General features: G+C 43.5%; 1 protein-coding gene across 2 annotated transcripts in view; it reads left to right on the top strand.

Moving 5' to 3' along the window:
* Nucleotides 1–14,664: 14,664 nt before the first annotated feature.
* The window catches only part of wipf3 (WAS/WASL interacting protein family member 3), a 45,565-nt gene continuing 39,837 nt past the window's right edge, over nucleotides 14,665–20,392 (top strand). For both annotated transcript variants that reach the window (XM_062958242.1, XM_008112746.3), the window contains exon 1: nucleotides 14,665–14,801. The gene's annotated coding sequence lies outside the window, so the exon portion shown is untranslated. The remainder of the gene's footprint in view (nucleotides 14,802–20,392) is intronic.

Genomic DNA, 20,392 nt, shown 5'->3' with positions numbered 1-20,392 from the left:
GATCTCTTCAGCTGTGCCTGGAAGGTCCCCCGGACTCTGTAGTGCCCTCCTCATATTTAAAGGCAGTTAGAGGGATTTTTAAAACATTCACACGCATGCACTCAGGGAAAGGGAGGGAGAAGGACCCGAAAGGAAGAAAAGAGATTGTTGGGGAACTGTGGAGAGTGAAAGAGTGCCTTTACTATAAAACTAAACCAGGATTTTGACTGTATGTTTATAAGGAGAAATGGGGATGCTGGGAGTCCCCTTCACAGGGGAAGGAAGGGGGGGGGAGAAAGCTTTGAAAAAGGAGAATGTTGAAGTGCATTTTGGCCTAGGAAAACATGAAGTGGAAGAGAGAGAGAGAGAAAAAACTCATATATAGAAAAATACATCCATTCTTCCACCCCCCCTTTCTCCCTAAGATAAGGGAGGTTTGAGGAGAGAGAGAGAAGAAAAAGTTAAAACCACAGAAGCAGCAGGATTTCTCTGGGGGGGGGGGGGTCACAAAATATTACGGCTTGAACCTTTGAAAATAGGGAGGTGAGATGGCACAGAAGAAAAGGGAGAGAGAGAGGAAAAGAAAAAAAGGGTACAATTTGAGGGTAGGCAGGGCAGAATTTCAAGTTGGAGAAGGTTTGATTTGAAAGAAGGAAGGGATCCTTGGAGAACTATAGAGCTTGGTGGCAGGCTTCAGGACTGAATCTTCTCCCCCCTTTGCCCCTCCAAAAACAGGAAGAGAAAAAAAGTGTCCTCTTTGCACAATCTCCCCGCGGCCCCTCCTTCTCCTCTCTCTCCAAGAGAGGAATGAGCGCAGAGAGAGAGAGAGAGCCTGGTGGGGGCAAAAGAAGGAGGGGGGATGGTGGGGTGATTCTTCCCATCTGAGGAAAACTCAGAATGTGGCAGGAGTTGAGTGGCAGGGGCAGATGCAATTTTGGGGGGGGGGGGGCATCAGGCTTCAATGGAACGGCTGGGATGGGGGCTGAGAGAGAGAGAGAGCGAGAGACAGGAACAGAAAAGATAGATCAAGGAAGAAAACCATGAAAAAGGAACCAAACTTGGCTCCCAACAGTTAAAAGACAGGCAAATTCCAAAATCAGGACAACAATCAAAGAATATTACTCAGAGAACAGGGGAACCCCAGGCAGAACTCAGCCAGTCCCTGAAGATGGAAGGTTTTCCATAAATACACAATAACCCCCAGAGAGGGAGAGGCTGAGAGAGAGTGGAAGGTTGGGGAGTGGAGGGGGGATGAGGCTGAGAGTGTTCAAAAAGGGGAGGGGTTTTGCAGGGTTGCCCAAAGGGATTAGGTGAAAAAAAAGAGAAAAAGGGAAAGGAATCTTTGGGGACACAGGATCCTTTAGTTTGAGCTAATTTCAGGATGTGACCTGACGATTTTGAAAGAATGCCAGATCAAAGGTCCCACTTGCAAATTGTAACCAACAAAAATGCAAATTGACAGTCCAAAAATTTATGTTCCTCTGGGGTCTTTGGGGAGTTTCTGGAGCTATGGGTAATGTTTTGAAAACAAACAGAAAAGAAGAGGGAAAAAGGGGATTGAACTGTGACTCAAAAATTCAAAAACAGATAGCTTTTAAAAGGAGGGAGAGAGGGGGAAATAATTCTTTGGAAAACTATTGACTCAATATGCAGGCTTCAGATAAAACAGAGGATGGCAATGGATGTTTTATGGTCTCTGAACAGCGAGTTCCCCCTTTTCCACCGTTCCCCCCTCCTTCCCCTGATGGTCCTCATCTCCCCACGGCCCCTCCTTTCCCCCTGTTCCTCTTGACAAAAGGACGAGCAAGAGGAAGAGAGAGATTAAGGGAGGGGGGCTGCAAGGGGGGAGGAGTTTTGGGGTGGAATGGGAGAAGGCTTAGAGGGATTTGGTTGGGGGGTGTGTGGAAGGATTTCGAGAAGAATGGCTGAGAGAGTGTGACTTGAGAAGAGGAACAGTGTTTTGGATCAGGTGTGTTTCGGGGTGAGAGGGGAGGGGGCTGGGAGCCCTCCTCCACGTTAGACTGGGCTGAACTCTCTGGAGGGAGGGGAATTTCTTGGGGGGGGGGATCCCTGAAGTAAGGGTTCCCTTGGAAGGCCAATTTGGGAGTCCTGGATCAGTATAGGACTCAGGGTGAGGAGAAAAAGTAGGGATAGGGATGGGGCAGAGGGCCTGGGCTGATGGGGTGGGGGAGAAGGCAAGCAAATGTGTCCAGAAAATCCTCTGGAGGAGGGGGTAAGGGGAAAGGGTCTAGAGAGGAATCTTTGGGGGGGTTGTTTTTGGAGCCCAAATCTCTGCATGGGAAGACGTGGACCCCCTCCCCCCTCCAATTCTCTCCCTGGCTTAGGGCCATGAACATCGCGGCATAAGCAAGCTGGGACCACCTGCCCTCCCCATGGCAATGGCTCTGGAGTCTCAAGATGAGACTCTCATCCACACTGCCATGTGGGGGGGGAGCAAGCTGTTCCCCCTTCAAGGGCCACAAGGGGCCACTTATGCACGCTGAGTTGGCCCAACCTGGCCTGCACCATGTTTTTCGATGCAAACCCACCCCAATTGGCCAGGATCTTACCCAATGGAGAATCCCTGGGGATGTCTGCTGGGGTGGGACACCCTAGACGTGCTGAACAAACACCCATCCTTAGCTCAGCCCCTGCCTACACCGACAGTTAATGGAGTAATGACTCACCCAACCGGTAGGATGCAGCTCGTCCTTTCAATAGTCCCCTCCACTAAGGCTGGATGGCTAGCGTCCGTAGAATCCGTAGGTGACCCGGGAGCACAACCGTTCCCCTACCCTACGATCCTTGAACCTGCAATCTGCAAGCTAGACTGCTCTCACACGCTTTTAGGTGCCAGATGTTCCCGCGTTTCACCAGGATTTGTTACCGAGCTCTGATCCGAAGTGCAATACCTCCAGAGCTCCTCCCACCTGGGTCTTAACAACGGAACCGGTTCCTTTTCAGGGCGTCCCCTGTTTCACGTTGGCGCCTTTCCTTCGAGGAGCTAAAAATCTGCTTCCTCCTATCTGGCTCCTTTGTTCAGTACCCTGAATCAGATCTAGAGAGAGAAAGGGACTGCCAGAGAAATTTGGATGTGAAATGAGGTCAAATTGTTGGTCGGAGGGCCCTCCTTGCAGCCGTTTCTCTCCCCAACCTGTTCCAGAATATCTGGACCAAGGTCGCCGCTTGGAATTTTAGCCTAAAAATTGATTTTTTTGGGAACTTCCAAGCAAGTCCCTTCGTGGTCGCCAAATTATGTTGTCGACCGCGTTTTAGGGGATCGGGACCTTAAGGAGGGACCCGATCCGGTCCTGAGAGAACGGACCTTGGCGAAGCCAAAAGGAGAATTATGAGCCGCAATACAACCTGAAGCCGAAATGAAGAAAGTCCGCCAAAGTTGAAGGAAAATCCGCCAAGGAGTCTTTATTGAGCAATTCAGCTGAAGAGGACTCTAGTAGCGATCATTCGGTCTACTAGGGTACCATACAATCAAAATAAAGCCATATTTATACAAAATTTCAGTCTGACAGCCCTTTGAATTTCCCGCCCTGCTCCCCCGCCCATCTGATCGTTGATAGGCTAGAAGGTTGAACAAGGCGGGCTTTCGTTTCCCGCCTTGCTCCGTTGGCCCAATAGGAAGCTGCCTTTTGTCTCTACTTGGGCCAATCAGGAAAGAGAAGGCGGGAGTTATTGAAACAATGAGGTGACAGGGCAGGAACTGTCGGATTAAGTCCTGCTAGACCGATTTCTAAAAGGGTGCTTAATTTATTAATGGCAGCAATCAAGGGTGTCCGGGTTTCTGTCACGTATACAGATTTTAGATATGCCTTGGGGTGTCAGAGGTGGAAGCAAAGATGGGTGGTGATGAGCCATATTGACAGGCTCTGCAGGGTGCCTTCCTGAGGTGTCCTGGATTTTCCTTTGGGTGAGATATGACAATGTTTGCCTTGGGCGAATCACCTTATATATATACTAGCTGTGCCCGGCCACGCGTTGCTGTGGTGAAGTCTGGTGGTATGGGAAATAAAGTATTGAGGAATTGGTGGTAGTTAAGGTAAAGGGTAAAGGTTTTCCCCAGACATTAAGTCCAGTCGTGTCTTACTCTGGAGGTTGGTGCTCATCTCCATTTCTAAGCCGAAGAGCAGGCGTTGTCCGTAGACTCCTCCAAGGTCATGTGGGATGACTACATGGAGCGGCTTTACCTTCCCGCCAGAGCAGTACCTATTGATGCACTCACATTTGCATGTTTTCGAACTTCTGGGTTGGCAGAAGCTGGGGCTAACAGTGGAGGCTCTCTCCGCGCCCCCAATTCAAACCTGTGGCCTTTCAGTCCAGAAGTTCAGCAGCTCAGCGCTTCAGGGGATATTATTTCCTAAAGGTTGTGAATATACAATATTTCTGATTGGTTCTTTTTGTTTGTTGGAGGCAAGTATGAATGCTGCAATTAGGAAAAATGATTAGGATGTAATGGCCTTGCAGCTTTAAAGCCTGGCTGTTTCCTCCCTGAGTGAATTTTTTGTTGGGAGGTGTTAGCTGGCCCTGATTGTTTCCTGTCTGGAATTCCCTTGTTTTCAGAGTGGTGTTGTTTGCGATATTTTATGTGCTTCTACTGTCTGTGGCCCTGAGAAAACAGAGGATTTTCCAGACTTTGATGATGGGAATACTTTGTTGGGAGGTGTTAGCTGGCCCTGATTGTTTCCTGTCTGGAATTCCCTTGTTTTCAGAGTGGTGTTGTTTGCGATATTTTATGTGCTTCTACTGTCTGTGGCCCTGAGAAAACAGAGGATTTTCCAGACTTTGATGATGGGAATACTTTGTTGGGAGGTGTTAGCTGGCCCTGATTGTTTCCTGTCTGGAATTCCCTTGTTTTCAGAGTGGTGTTGTTTGCGATATTTTATGTGCTTCTACTGTCTGTGGCCCTGAGAAAACAGAGGATTTTCCAGACTTTGATGATGGGAATACTTTGTTGGGAGGTGTTAGCTGGCCCTGATTGTTTCCTGTCTGGAATTCCCTTGTTTTCAGAGTGGTGTTGTTTGCGATATTTTATGTGCTTCTACTGTCTGTGGCCCTGAGAAAACAGGATTTGCCAGACTTTGATGATGGGAATACTTTGTTGGGAGGTGTTAGCTGGCCCCGATTGTTTCCTGTGTGGAATTCCCCTGTTTATTTACTGTCCTGGTTTTAGAGATTATATTGTTCTGCATTATTCTAGCCCAGTAATTATTTCATATTAAAGAAGAATCTCACTTATCCAACATTCGCTTATACAATGTTCTGGATTATCCAACGCAGTCTGCCTTTTCATAATCAATGTTTTTGTAGTCAGTGTTTTAAATTCATTGTGATATTTTAGTGGTAAATTTGTAAATACAGTACAGTAGAGTCTCACTTATCCAACATAAACGGGCCGGCAGAACGTTGGATAAGCGAATATGTTGGATAATGAGGAATTAAGGATAACCCTATTAAACATCAAATTAAGTTATGATTTTACAAATTAAGCACCAAAACATCATGTTAGACAACAAATTTGTCAGAAAAGTAGTTCAATACGCAGTAATGCTATATAGAATTACTGTATTTATGAATTTAGCACCAAAATATCACGATATATTGAAAGCATTGACTACAAAAATGTGTTGGATAATCCAGAATGTTGGATAAGCGAGTGTTGGATAAGTGAGACTCTACTGTAAATACTACATAGCATTACTGCGCATGGAACTACTTTTTCTGTCAAATTTGTTGTATAATATGATGTTTTGGTGCTTAATTTGTATAACGATTACCTAATTTGATGTTTAATTGGCTTTTCCTGAATCCCTTCTTATTATCCAACATATTCACTTATCCTGCCGGCCTGTTTACGTTGGATAAGTGAGACTCTACTGTATATTGATAATCTTAAATTATCTGCTTAGAACTGGATTATATGAGGCCCCTTCTTCACAGCTGTATAAAATGCACACTGAAGTGGATTATATGGCAGTGTGGAGTCAAGATAATCCAGTGCAAAGCAGATAATATAAGATTATAAATAGGTTATATAGCTGTGTAGAAGGGCCTTGAGTCTACACTGCCATATAATCCAGTGCAAATTAGATAATCTGTGGAAGAAGCCTAAGTGAGGCCTAAATCTGCCTGTCCCCTAACTGAAACCTGGCTGTCCCTTGGTTGCTAGGCAACCAAGTGGGCAGAGATTAGCCCTCTAAACTGGCAGCAATTGGATAAAAAAAATTATTGCTCTCCCTCTAATTAGGACTTTATTTTTCTTTTTTTTGTTGTATCAACCTTGAGGCGTGGATGATGGGTTGTGTTGTCAAATTTTGAGGTTGGGGGGCCTGTACTTTTGTTGTTGTTTTGTGAATTGCCGTGATGCCATCAGTCTTTTATATATATACAGTAGAGTCTTGCTCATCCAACCTCTGCTTATCCAATGTTCTGTATTATTCAACGCAGTCTGCCTTTTAGTAGTCAATGTTTTTCTAGTCGATGTTTTCAATACATTGCAATATTTTGGTTCTAAATTCATAAATACAGTAATTACTACATAACGTTACCACTGCTTTTTCTGTCGATTTGTTGTAAAACATGATTTTTGGTGCTTAATTTGTAAAATCATGACATAATTTGAGGTTTAATGGTTTTTTCCTTAATGCCTCCATATTATCCAACATTTTCGCTTATCCAACATTCTGCCGGCCTGTTTATGTTGGATAAGCGAGACTCTACTGTATGTGTATGTGTGTGTGTGTGTATATATATATATATATATATATAGTTGGCCCTTAACATTTGTAGGTTTACCTAATTGCAAATTTGATCATGGGTTAAATTAAAATGTTCTACCTATGTCCTCCAGTGCAACTTTTTCCTAAATTTAGGAAACACTGTGCGAACACCAAGCACAAAGTAGCTGCATGCAATAACATCCTGTGGAAACTTACTAATAGTGCATGGGTTGCTGACCCAAATTTAATAAGAATATGAGCCCTGGCCTTGTCTTACTCAACTGCTGAGTATGCCTGTTCTGTCTGGCATAAATCTGCCCACGCAAAGCAGATGAATACTGTATATCACTGAATGAGACATGTAGAATAATCACAGGAGGTCTTAAACCTGTACCTGTTGATAGGCTCTATAAGCTAGCTGGCATTGCCCCCCCCCCCCGATGTGCGATAGGAAGTTGCTGCCAATTGCGAGAGGAATAAGGTTGAACACTGTGAAAGCCACCCATTGTACGGCTATTAGACTCTTCCCAGTAGACTTAAATAAAGGAAAAGTTTCATGAGAACCACCACTCCTCTAAATGTTCCTCCAGCAACAGCAAGAATATCCCTGTGGGCAACAAAATTAGGCAGTCCCAACTGGATGGCTCCCCATGAGGGTCTTCCTCCAGGGGCAAACCAAGAACGGACAACATGGAAGTCCCCGAACAGAGTTGGCAGATCAAAAGACAACCTGGCAAAATGGCACTACCTTGAAAAATCCTCTACCTTGTGTGACTGTGGAGCAGAACAAACAACTCTGCATCTGTATGCTTGCCCACAATGCCCTGCCTCATGCACAGAGGAAGAACTGTGTAAAACTACAGACAATGCAGTCACTGTTGCCTGTTTTGGCTCTAAAACTATTTAGCTGCTTGTGATCTCTTTTTATCAGTTTTAAACTTATGCATTTATGCAATGCTTTTGACACAAAATAAATAAATAAATAAATAAATAGTGCAACTTTGGGGTCAACTTTTGCAGAAGTTAGCTATAGGGTCATGCTGGAGGATTTACAGGTTCCTAGAGAGGTATTATTTTAGGTTAAAAAATAGTATTATTTATTTGCATTTTTCACTTCTGCCGGAATTTTGTGCCTAGCAACTGTGGAGAATTGATTGTATTTGTACTTCTTTTCTGGATCAAATCCAGATGAAAAGTGGATGTGTTTTACCACTAGAGAGGTAAACACCTCTCATAAATTTTCTCATTGTGGGCAGGAAGAAACTTCTCTTGACATGTTAAAATACTCCATGCGGGGCAAAAAAAGGTCAGCTGTATTATATCTTTGAACATTTTGCTCTGTTCCCTACCTGGCTTGAGACTCTGACCTAACACACACACACATTTCCCATTTTAAAAACTAAACCTTGTGAATGAGAATCAGGGAGTGTCCCAAAGGGCTCCCCCATAGCAAGGAAATGCAATATTACCAACACTACTCTGGATATAATTACTGTCCTGAGCCCAGAAACTCCAAATCTAATTTTCCTGTGTTTCGCTGCTTGCATCATAAACTATTTTTGACAACATCAGCAATTCTTAATGTACATAATGTAATCATCTTGAGTGTTTCTATCAAGCACATCCAGAAGAAAAGAGGATTTTTAAAAAAGTGATAGTAATAAAGGGAAGAGTGTTCCATCCTGTGCCCTGAATAAAATTCTGATATCTTTGTCTGTCTTTCTCCTTTAAATTTTGCATGGTTCAATATAACCGAGGTTTACCTTCATTGTCCTACTCTCACTTTTCAAAATCAAATGCATCAGAGTAATTGCTAGTGCAAACATACTTGGAAAGAAGCCCATTGCTTCGTAAATCTATTTATTATAAGAGTGGCAAGCTGCTGTAGGGATTCAAAAGAAAGTTTTTGAATAGCGTAACTGTCTTTCTCTGCATTCTTTGTCACAGAAAGTATTTGTGACCCACAAAGCGTCAGTAATAAAGAGCACTTGCATAAATATACTCTTGTGCATTGTTGGAGAACTGCATATCTTAGCATGCGGAGATGGGGTTTATTGCCTACTACTAAATAACATGGTGCGAGCACAGGGTATTTCCGTATTGTGTGAGGCGTGGTAGCGTAGTTACAATTATAGCGACTTTGGTGGGTAATTGCCAGCCTAAGAAAGGGATTGAGGGGGTGAGAGAGAGAAATACCTCAAGTACACTGTGGCAAGAGTCTTGAAAAGGCTATTGTGACTTTTCTTTACATGGTATTCAGGTTACAACATAGACTAGTTATAAGCAGTCAAATTATGATAGGAGACAAAAGAGCACCGCTTGCATAGGGATTCCTAATAATGGAAAACTGGAGGAGGGTCTTGTGATTTTGCTCTTAATTAAAAAGTTAGCAACACTTTGTACAAGAGAGTCAACAGTCATGTGTGCATGCACATAAAGGCATATCTTTGTTGTTATTATGTGCCTCCACATCAAAGCTGACTGACAGTGACCTTACTATAGAGCTCTATTGGCAAGATTTATTCAGAGGAGGTTTACCATTGCCTTTCTCTTTGCCTGAAATAATAAAAGCCTTCTTGCATGGCCCTCCTCTCTCACTGCAATTGCAATATCTGCAAAAGCGATATTAGAGCAGGATAGCTTTCTTTCCTACTGCATCTCCAGAACCATTACAGGATTGCAGCAACAGTGTGGGCAAAAACTATGAGACACACAGTGTTTTGGATTAACTGTCCACCACTACTGTATGCAGATGATGTTCAACTCTATCACTCCTTTCCAGCTGTTACTAAAGAGGCTGTGCAGGTCCTGAACCAGTGCTTGGCAGCTGTGTTGGACTGAATGAGGGTGAATAAATTGAAACTGAATCCAGACAAGACAGAGGTTCTCCTGGTCAGTTGCAAGGCCAGAGTATAGGGTTACAGCCTGTGCTAGAGGTGGTTACACTCCCCCTGAAGACAGAACTGGCCCGAGGTAATTTTAAGTATTAAGCGGGGGGGGGGGGAATTGCGCCCCCCCCTGTGCTATGGGAGGCGTGGCCATGTGTCGCGGGAGGCGGGGCATGGCCAAACCTGGCCCCACCTCCCGTGCTCTGGCCCCGCCTCGCACGCTGCTCACCCTGACTCCGCCTCTCGTGCAGTGTGGGACGCGGGGCCAGGGCCCGTGGCGCGGGAGGCGGGGCCCCACCTCCCGTCCCACGCGCCCTGGCCCAGCTGGCCAGGAAGGGGCGGGAATGTCCTTCCAGGCCGTGGCGAGGAAGGCGGAGCCAGGGCGCGTAGCGTGGCCGCGCGACGCAGGAGGCAGGGCACCCCCCAGACGTGGCCCCGCCTCCCGCGCCGCTCGCCCTGGCCCGGCTGGCCTTGACCAGCCGGCCAAACTGCAGCAGGAGAGCTCACTTGCCGCCGAACAGGCCTTCCTGTTCGGCAGCGAGCGAGCCCATGGTCCCCGCCGGGGGGGGAACCTCGACGGCGCTCCCGGGGACCGTGCGCCCGAAGCGGGCGCTTCAGTGGCCTCCGTGTTGGGCCGGCCCTGCCTGAAGACACAGGTTTGCATCTTGGTAGTAATCCTAGACTCATCATTAAGCCTGGAACCCCAGGTCATGGTGGTGGCTAGGGGAGCTTTTGCACAACTAAAACCTGTGTGCCAGTTGCGCCCATACCTTGGGAAGTCTGACTTGGCCACGGTGGTCCACGCTCTGGTTACATCCAAAGTAGATTACTGCAATGCCCTCTACATGGGATTGCCTTTGAAGACTGTTCTGAAGCTACAAATAGTCCAATGGGTGGCAGCCAGGTTGCTCACTGGAGCGGCATACAGGGAGCATACCACCCCCCTGTTGCGTCAGCTCCACTGGCTGCCAACCTGCTACCAAGCACAATTCATAGTGCTGGCTTTAGCCTATAAAGACTGAAACGGCTCTGGCCCAGCTTACCTGTCTGAATGTATCTCCCTCTACAACCCACCTTGAAAGTTAAGATCATCAGGGGAGGCCCTGCACTCAGTCCCACCACCTTCGCAAGCACGACTGGTGGGGACGAGACACAGGACTTTCTCAGTGGTGGCCCCTCGTCTGTGGAACTCCCTCCCCAATGATCAGTCCCTTCCATCCTGTCTTTCAGGAAAAAAATCTTAAAACATGGTTATGGGACCAAACTCTTGTCCAAGAGTTTTTTTTAATGCTTATTCAAGATGTTCTCCCTAAAGTTAAAGCATTTTAACATTTATACCTGAGGAAGAAGCCTGTGGGTTTTGGATGCTTGTGTAATGTATCCTTTTCCTTCACTTGATCAGTCCTTCTAAGCCTAAAGGCCCTGAGGTCACCAAATCCAATCTCATCTTGGTTAGTACTTTGACGAGAGACCACCAATGCATAACCAGGGGATTGTACGAGATATTTCAGAGGAGGGTAAATGTAAATTATCTCTTCAGAGTATTCCTTGCCTGAGAAAACTGACAAAATTCATGTAGTCTGCATGACAGGTAGTTTGAAGGCATTCACACATCTACTGTTTTCCTCACGTAATAGTCACCATTGCATAATAGTCTGGGTCCCAGTTTTGGGATTTTGGGATTCCTCACATGGTTGTGTTTTCAAATACATTACAATTTGTACCCTCGGTTCACTTCTGACACAATAAATAAATAAATAAGTAAATACTTGATTTCTATGCCCATGTTATATGCCTATATACCCGGGGTCATGCAAAAATTTCATTTAGAGGGGCAGAGGTTCTCTACTGCGGTACAACAGCCTTCTTCAAATATGCCCCCAACATCATCCCAGCTAAGGATGCTGTGAATTGGAGTCAAACACATCAAGAGGGTGGAGAGATTGTGCCGATCAGAGAAGACAATAGTAAGCCAGATGGGGAAACATAAGGCAGCTCCATAGATAATACAGAGAAGGCACAATTAATATTAACAAAAAGCTTGCATGAAGACCTAGCCTTGTTGACCTTGCCTGTTTTGTGTACATTTACGCTTTTGGTAAACACTGCATTTGTTCTTAAATAATGCATCAATGAAAATAATATTGAGGGAGTTTAAAAAAGTATCAGGGCTATCAGTAAATATGGAGAAATCAGAGATATTATTTATTAATACGCCACCGAAGGAACAATTAGAGATAAGGAAGGAATCAGGATTAAAATTGGGTATTAAAAAGATGAAGTATTTGGGAATTTGGATATTTAAGACACTTGATAAAATAATAGATGGAAATTATAGAATGGCATGGAAGAGAATGTTAAAACAAATGAGTAGGTGGAAGAATAAAAATTTGAGACAGATGTCTAGGATAAGGGCATTGAAAATATTGATAATTCCAAAAATGATGTATTTATTTCAGGCTCTCCCAGGAATTCCTCCCATGGCAAAACTAAAGGAATGGGATAGGAAACTAAATTATTGGGTTGAAGGAGGGAAAAGACCAAGAGTAAGGAAAAAATTGATAATTGCAAAAGAAATGAAAGGGGGATGGGGCTGTCCATGCCTAGAGCTATATAGTGATGCCTTCCAAATTGAAAGAGCAATAGAATTACAAGTGACAAATAAAAAATGGGTGAGATTTGAAAAGGAAATGAATGGAGTTAATTGTGAAGAAATAATCTTTAGAAAATGGGATAAGAGAAATATAGATAAATTAATAGGACCAATGAAAGGAAAATGCAAGTGTGGAAGAAATGGCAAGGGAGAATAAGTAGCTTAAAATCTAAAATGTCAACAGTATGGATAATCAATAAGGATAAGGAATCAAATATGAATAGAAATATTCAAACATTGAAGGAAAAAGGAATAGAGAGACTAGAACAACTATATGACAGAGAGGAAACGGTAAGAGAAAATAAAATTAAACAATGGCTTGGAGAAGAAAATTGGTTACAGATAAGAGCAATCTGTGCATATTGCAAAATAAAAGAAAATATTAATATGGTTAAGAGAGAAGATAACGCCTTTGAAAAGATAATAAGAGAAAAGGGGGAAGGAAAGAAGGCACAGGCCAGCAAAATATATACAATGCTCATAGAGGCTGATGGATGTATAATACGGGATCTGAAAAGTATGTGGGAAACGGAGCTGCAAATCACAGAACAAGAGATGAGAAATGTGGTAGAGACAATAGGGATGAAAAGGAATACCAGAGTACGAGAAATGAGGAGGAAAATATTGCACAAATGGTATCGTACACCCTGCCAATTAGCATACTACTATAAAAAGGGGAGTAGTCAGTGCTGGCATGGATGTCATCAGAAAGGGCGGTTTATGCACATGATGTGGGAATGTGAACATGTACAATATTTTTGGCAGACTATACAAAATGAGTCAAATCAAATACTAGGAAATGAGTGGGTCATAACAAAGGAAATAGCGGTATTAGGGAAAAGAGAGGAAATGGGAAATAAAAGGGAAATAAAAGAAGCAATAATTGAATGTGCACAAGCAGTAATAATATTAGGGTGGAAAGATAAATCAAAATGGACAGTAAATAAATGGTACCAATATATGGTGGAGCAAATGGAATTTGAAATTATGAATGTGAAACTAAATGTTGTAAAAACTAATGAAAATAGAACAAGAGAAATGGAAGAAAGATGGACAATGGTAAAGAACTATATCATGAATCAATCTGGAGATCAAGCCATAAGAAATAAGATACAAATGTTATATAGTATATAGGTTGGAAATGGATTAAGATAAAGATATAAAAATTGTCTCATAAAGAAACGAATATGTAAAAAGAAAACAATCCTCGTGTTGGTGGTGGGAATTGTAAATGTTTTGTATGTCTACGGTATGTATTTTTTGTGTTTTAAAAAATAAAAATTTATTTTTAAAAAATGCACCACTTTTGTGTGTTAGAGCCACTCCTCCAAATCAAATTTGCCCTGATTATTTGTGAAACTTTCATTGGAAGAAATTCACATATAAACTTTATTGAGATGTAACAGGAGTAGCTGACAATTTAATATCCACCTGCCCGTTGGGGAGATGGTGGTGGGGTATAAATAAAGTTTTATTATTATTATTATTATTATTATTATTATTATTATTATTGTTGTTGTTGTTGCTTTTGACTGCACATTTCCATTTCTAAGCCGAAGAGCTGGCATTGTCCATAAACAGTTCCAAGGTCATGTGCTGGCATGAGTGCATGGGGAGCCGTTTACCTTCTGCCGGAGCGGTACCTATTGATCTACTCACATCTGCATGTTTTCGAACTGCTAGGTTGGCAGAAGCGGGGGCTAACGGCGGGAGCTCATCCCGCAACCCGAATGAAATCAGGTTAGCTCCCTCCTGTCCTTTAGTAAAAAACTTAAAACTTGGTTGTGGGGCCAGGCGTTTGAGCAGTAGACGCAGCCAGCATTAATCATGAAAATGATTTTATGACAGACAATGGACAGACCTGGTTCATGACTTGGCATTGTGCTTTCTAAATGGATGTTTACATGGATGTTTTTAATTAATGTGTAATTGTTTTAAATAGTATGCTTCTAGCTTCTAATGGTTGCTGATTGTGAGGTCGCCCTAAGTCCCCCCCTTGGGGGTGAGAAGGATGGGATATAAATGCCAGAAAGAAATAAAATAAATAAATACATCCTGGGAGTTGTAGTTGTATAAGGTCTGGAGCCTCCTCTGCCAAGTATTCCTGGCACCTCACCAAACTACAACTCGCAGGAATGAATAGCACTGGGTGCAGGCTTGGGCAAACTTGGGCTCTCCAGGTGTTTTGGACTTCAACTCCCACCATTCCTAACAGCCTCAGGCCCTTTCCTTTTTCCCCTCAGCTGCTTAAGCTCAATGCTATGCACTCCTGGGAGCTGTGGTAGCCTTCTTTGGCAGAGAAAGCTAAAGAACTCCACGATTCCATAGCAGTGCAAATGCTGTCAAAATACATTCATTCTTAAGTGTATGTGCCTCCAAGACCTCTATCTGTCCTTCTCCGCCAATGGAAGCACTCTGGCTCCAGGAGGCGGGGCCAAATGGGTTGTGGGCGTGGCCACCTCGAAGCCCCGCCCCTCTCTTCCCACGCTGCTGCTGGAGAGCTGGATCCCACTCGCGCGAAGGCAGCGGAGGAGGACGATCCTTTTCCAGGTGAGTCTGGAGCAGAGACGCGGGCGGAAGGCGTTAAAATAGCCTCGGTTTCGAGGCATTGATTAGCGGGAGGACCTTGGGAAGCCTCGGCTGCGTTTGCCTCTTGCCAACCCAGGTCGGCTCCTAAACGTTGGGCATGCCCGTCTTTCCTTCTCTGTATCCACAGTCCGTCCGACCTTGTTGCTGTTTTGGTTGTTTTGTGCCTTCGAGTCGTTTCAGAGTCATAGTTGACCCCAAGAAGACAAGTCTTGCCTATATTTCTTGAAATATAACCTCACTAAGGCACCTAGTATTCGGTCCGTGGTCTCCCATCCAGGCACTAACCAGGGCTCACCCTGCTTAGCTCCCAAGAGAAACAATGCCACTGGTACAAATGAGAGGGGAAAAACAACACAGGGTTGCTGTGAGTTTTCCGGGCTGTACGGGCATCTCCCAGAAGCACTCTCTCCTGACCTTTCTCCCAGGCATCCTCAGAGGTTGTGAGGTCTAGGCAAATGGGTTTAAATATCTGTGGGAGAAAGAACTCTTGTCTGCTTAAATTTTGCAATTGGCCACCTTGATTAGCATTGAATAACTTTGCAGCTTCAAAGACTGGCTGCTTCCTGCCTGGGGGAATCTCTTATTAGGCGATATTAGCTGGCTCTGATTGTTTCATGTCTGGAATTCCCCTGTTTTTTAAAACACTGGTAGCCAGATTTTGTTCGTTTTCATGGTTTCCTCCTTTCTGTTGAAATTGTCCACATGCTTGTGGATTTCAGTGGCTTCTCTGCGTAGTCTGACATGGTGTTGGAATGACCATGTTGGAATGGTTGAGCATTTCTGTCTTCTCAAATAATATGCTATGTCTAGGTTGGTAATAATAATAATAATAATTTAAAAAAAGACTGACAAAGTTCTGGAACACAACACACCAGACATCACAGTTGTGGAGAAGAAAAAGGTTTGGATCGTTGATGTTGCCATCCCAGGTGACAATCACATTGACGAAAAACAACAGGAAAAACTCAGCCGCTATCAGGACCTCAAGATTGAACTTCAAAGACTCTGGCAGAAACCAGTACAGGTGGTCCCGGTGGTGATCGGCACATTGGGTGCCATGCCAAAAGATCTCAGCTGGCATTTGGAAACATTAGACATTGACAAAATTACGATCTGCCAACTGCAAAAGGCCACCCTACTGGGATCTGCACACATCATCCGAAAATACATCACACAGTCCTAGACACTTGGGAAGTGTTCGACTTGTGATTTTGTGAAACGAAATCCAGCATATCTATCTTGTTTGCTGTGACATAATAAAATAATAATAATTATTATATTGGTTCACCAAGTGCTCTGCTATGGCTGACTTCTCTGGTTGGATTAGTCTGCAGTGCCTTTCATGTTCCTTGATTCATATTTGAGCAAGGCTATGTTTTGTTGTCCCTGTGTAGACTTATCCACAGCTGCATGGTATACGGTAGACTCCTGCAGAGGTGAGAGGATCCCTCTTGTGCTTTGATGAACATAGCCTTGGCTGGATTTTCTTAGTGGGTCTGTAGATAGTTTGTAGATTGTGTTTCAAGTTGGCCCATGCCTGATCTACACTGTAGAAGCAATGCAGTCTGACACTTCTTAAACTGCCATGTCTCAATGCTATGGAATCCTTGCAGTTGTAGTTTTATAAGGCCTTCATCCTCCGAGGACTGCTGGTGCCTCACCAAACAACAACTGTCAAACTACAACTCTATAACGATCCTGGTGCAGTGCTATGGAATCAAATGTTGTGTTGTTCTCAAAGACATCAGCATCCCAGAGCACTGAGTTCAAGTGTTGTCAAACTGCATTAATTTGAGTGTGGATGCACTCTTTTCCTTTAGTGGAACTTGAGCTCTTAGATGAGTAGAGTTGTTATTTAAAAAGCCATTCTACTTACACAGCATAAAACCTTTGGAGACCAAACTAGGCTGCATATTGTTTGAGAACACAGAAATGCTAGACCACGCTAACAACCACCATGTCAGATTACACAGAGAAGCCATTGAAATCCACAAGCATATGGACAATTTCGACACCATGAAAATGAACAAAATCTGGCTAACAGTATTTAAAAAACTCTGAAATCAGGACAGTAAATAAAGGGCAACACTCAAAAACAGGGGAATTCCAGACAAGAAACAATCAGGGCCAGCTAATTACTTCCCAAGAAAGGAAGCAGCCAAGCTTTGAAGCTGCAAGGCTATTCAATGCTAATCAATGTTCACACTTGCCTCAAACAGACAAGAGTCCTTTCTCCCACCCTGGACCTTCCACAGATATATAAACAGCACTTGACTAGTTTCCAACAGACCTCACAACCTCTGAGGATGCCTGCTATAGATGTGGGTGAAACGACAGGAGAGAATGCTTCTGGAACATACAGGCCAGAAAACTCACAGCAACCCAAACTAGGTTGCTTCCAAATAAGGATGCTTGGCCTTGCTGAGATGTTTGACTTTCCTAGATGAAAGAATTTTAATGCCCTGAAGTGTGATAGTGGCTAGTTTTGAAAACCAGTTGGGCTCTGGTAGGAAAAGTACCCATATATAAACTGCTTTTTCAGATACCCAGTTGGTCTGGATCACAACCAGGAACCAGTCTGAAAGCCCTGGCAAGCCAAGTAGGTGCTTGGTGCGTTGTCAAAACAGGCTACGTTACAAGGGCTGGAAACAAGAGCCATGAATTGTATAATTCATGAAAGCCCGTGCCTGAGAAAAGTGGTGTGCTTTTTTTTTCCTTTTTGAAATCCTTGAAATAGAAACGGGTTGATTTTTTTTTAAGCTGTATTGCACAACTTCACAATTAGGGGTGCATCTACACTGTTGAATTAATGTAGTTTGACATTGCCTTGACTGCCATGGCTCAGTGCTATAAACAATGGGAGTTGTGGTTTTAATACACTATGCAGTCTCCAATCTATGGGTGCATCTACAATGTAGAATTAATTCAGTTCGATACCACTTGAACTCAATGCTATGGAATAATGGGAGTTCAGTTTTGCAAGGTCATTTTAGCCTTCTGTAGCAAAGAGTGCTGGTGCATTACTAAATTACAGCTCTCAGGATTCCATACCATTAAGCCATAGCAATTAAAGTGGTGCCAAACTGCATTAATTCAACAGTGTAGATGCACCCCAGGCAGCTGCTGGATTTTTCTTTGCCTGCTGAGGAATTCTGCTGCCTCCGGAAGGTGGTTTGTTCTTTCTCTAAAGATATTTGTCACATTTCTTTGGCCAAGGAGTTTAATTATTACCTGCTTACAGCAGCTATAATTATGTAACCCATTTTCTCAGTGGCGCGTGCTCCAAAATAAGTTCCCTGGGAATCAGTTGGAGCGGTTTCTAAGAAAAGAGGTATAGCATTGTGACTTTTCCCCACAAAGGTGGAACTAAAAATGAATACATCCGGCACAGGAAGGATGCTGGGTTTTCGGAGCCAAAATGTGGGTGGAAGAAGACAAGTTGAATGCAAATCTGGGCATAATAAGAATAAATATATTGGCCTAATAGGAACAATCGTGGCAATTGTTTGGCATGCTGCAATCCAGTAACACTGGAGGTCCTTGTGATCCCTGGCTTTGTCTTAAATTGTTGACAGACGGAAAGTACATTGGGATCTATTGGTTATTTGCTGTACCTGGTCCAAGTGTTTCCAATTCCTCTTGCCTCAATTATAATAAAAACTAAAAAGCATTCCCTAGAGACAAGTCTTGTGTGAGTCACTTATCTGTCAAGCTGAATGTGCTTCGCCGGTAGCATAAATCACATTTAATCATATTTTTGAGGGGTGCTGTTTGTCTAGCTGGCATTCCAGTAGTTGACTTAAAGATCCTTTCAAACAACCTAGGCCTTATCTACACTGAACATTTAATGCAGTTTCAAACCAGTGCAGATGATTACGTAGGAAACCCTGGAACCAGTTTGAGGCCCGGATAGTGATTACACAAACTACAAAGCACTGATAAACATTAAAGGCTTTCTTTTGCATGGTTTTGTGGGAGTTTGCTCTCTGATCGCCACAATTTGAGGCTATCTTTGAACTGCATTAAACAGTCAGTGTAGATGGGACCCTAGTTTTAGCATTCTGCTTTGGCAACCATGGCTCCAGTTTTGAGAATTTTGGGATTTGCAGTTTGGTGAGGCACCAGTGTCCTCTAGAATTACCCCCCTTTAAACTACACCTCCCAAGATTCCTTAGGATGAAACGATGGCAATAAATGTGACATCATGTAGATTTGACTATGCATATCATCCCATGTCTGTGGCTTATCAGGGGGCCGGGCTGTGATGCAGCTGGTTCGTAGCCAGCTGCAATAAATCACTACTAACTGAGAGTTCATGAGTTCATCAGCCTGGGTTGGATTGAGCACCTGACCATTAAATAGACTAGCTCATTGTTGACCTAAGCAACTCAAAAGACAGTTGCATCTGTCAAGTAGGAAATTTAGGTACCACTTTATGCGGGGAGGCTAATTTAACTAATTTACGACACCATAAAAAGTCTAGCAGTGTGCGGAAGAATGAGGAAGTACTCCATCAAGGACTCAGTGTCACAGCATATGACAGCAGCTTCCCCTGTGGCTGGAATCGAGCATACCCTCATGAAGCCGGAAGCTGGAAATGTTAAATTGCCTCTGTGTATCTGTCTGTATGTCTAATGGCATTGAATGTTTGCCATGTATATGTACATTGTGGTCTACCCTGAGTCCTCTTCAGGGTGAGAAGGGCGGAATATAAATACTGTAAATAATAATAATAACAATAATAATAAATGTACGAGTAGTTCCACCTTGTTAAACAAAATTTAACAGCCATACTTGGATGAGAGATGGCCAATAAGGGAACAGGAGTCACTCCCATTCTGCGTATATTGAGGTAGAGGGCTGTGTCAGTTTAGATAATGTATTTTTATTAGCTGTTACTGCTGTGGTGCAAGTCTGTGGATTCTGCTCAGAAGCCCCATTGAGTTCAGTGGGTCTTATTGCCAGGGAAGTGAACCCGGGACTGCACAATGGGGTTTTCTTTTGATCTTGCACTGTGTGCCTAGTGATTTGAGCCACTGTATCAGAAACAGTCTGTACATACATACATATTTTAAAAAGCTATGCTATGCATTATGTTTTATCTGCATCTATGAGTCAGGCCTTGAACTTGCATTTCTAAGTAGTTTATATATTTTTATTCTATGTGGGCTCTTAGTCTTTCAAATTAAAAATAAATAAATAAAATAAAGCTGTCCTATCTCTGCTGTGATAGGTCTCAGTTCTATTTACATTTGAGATACTTAATAGCAATTGGCTACCTATTTGTTAGGAGCCCCTGGTGGTGCAGTGGATTAAACTGCTGAGCTGTTGAACTTGCTGACTGAAAGGTCGGCAGTTCGAATCCAGGGAACGTGGTTAGCTCCTGCTTTTAGCCAACCTAGCAGTTCGAAAACATGCAAATGTGAGTAGATCAATAGGTACTGCTCCGGCGGGAAGGTAATGGCACTCCATGCAGTCATACCAGCTACATGACCTTGGAGGTGTCTACAGACAACGCTGGCTCTTCAACTTAGAAATTGAGATGAACACCA

The sequence above is a fragment of the Anolis carolinensis genome, chromosome 6, assembly GCF_035594765.1.
Source record: "Anolis carolinensis isolate JA03-04 chromosome 6, rAnoCar3.1.pri, whole genome shotgun sequence".
NCBI classification, from domain to species: domain Eukaryota; kingdom Metazoa; phylum Chordata; class Lepidosauria; order Squamata; family Dactyloidae; genus Anolis; species Anolis carolinensis.
This window is presented reverse-complemented; position numbering and strand designations above follow the sequence as displayed.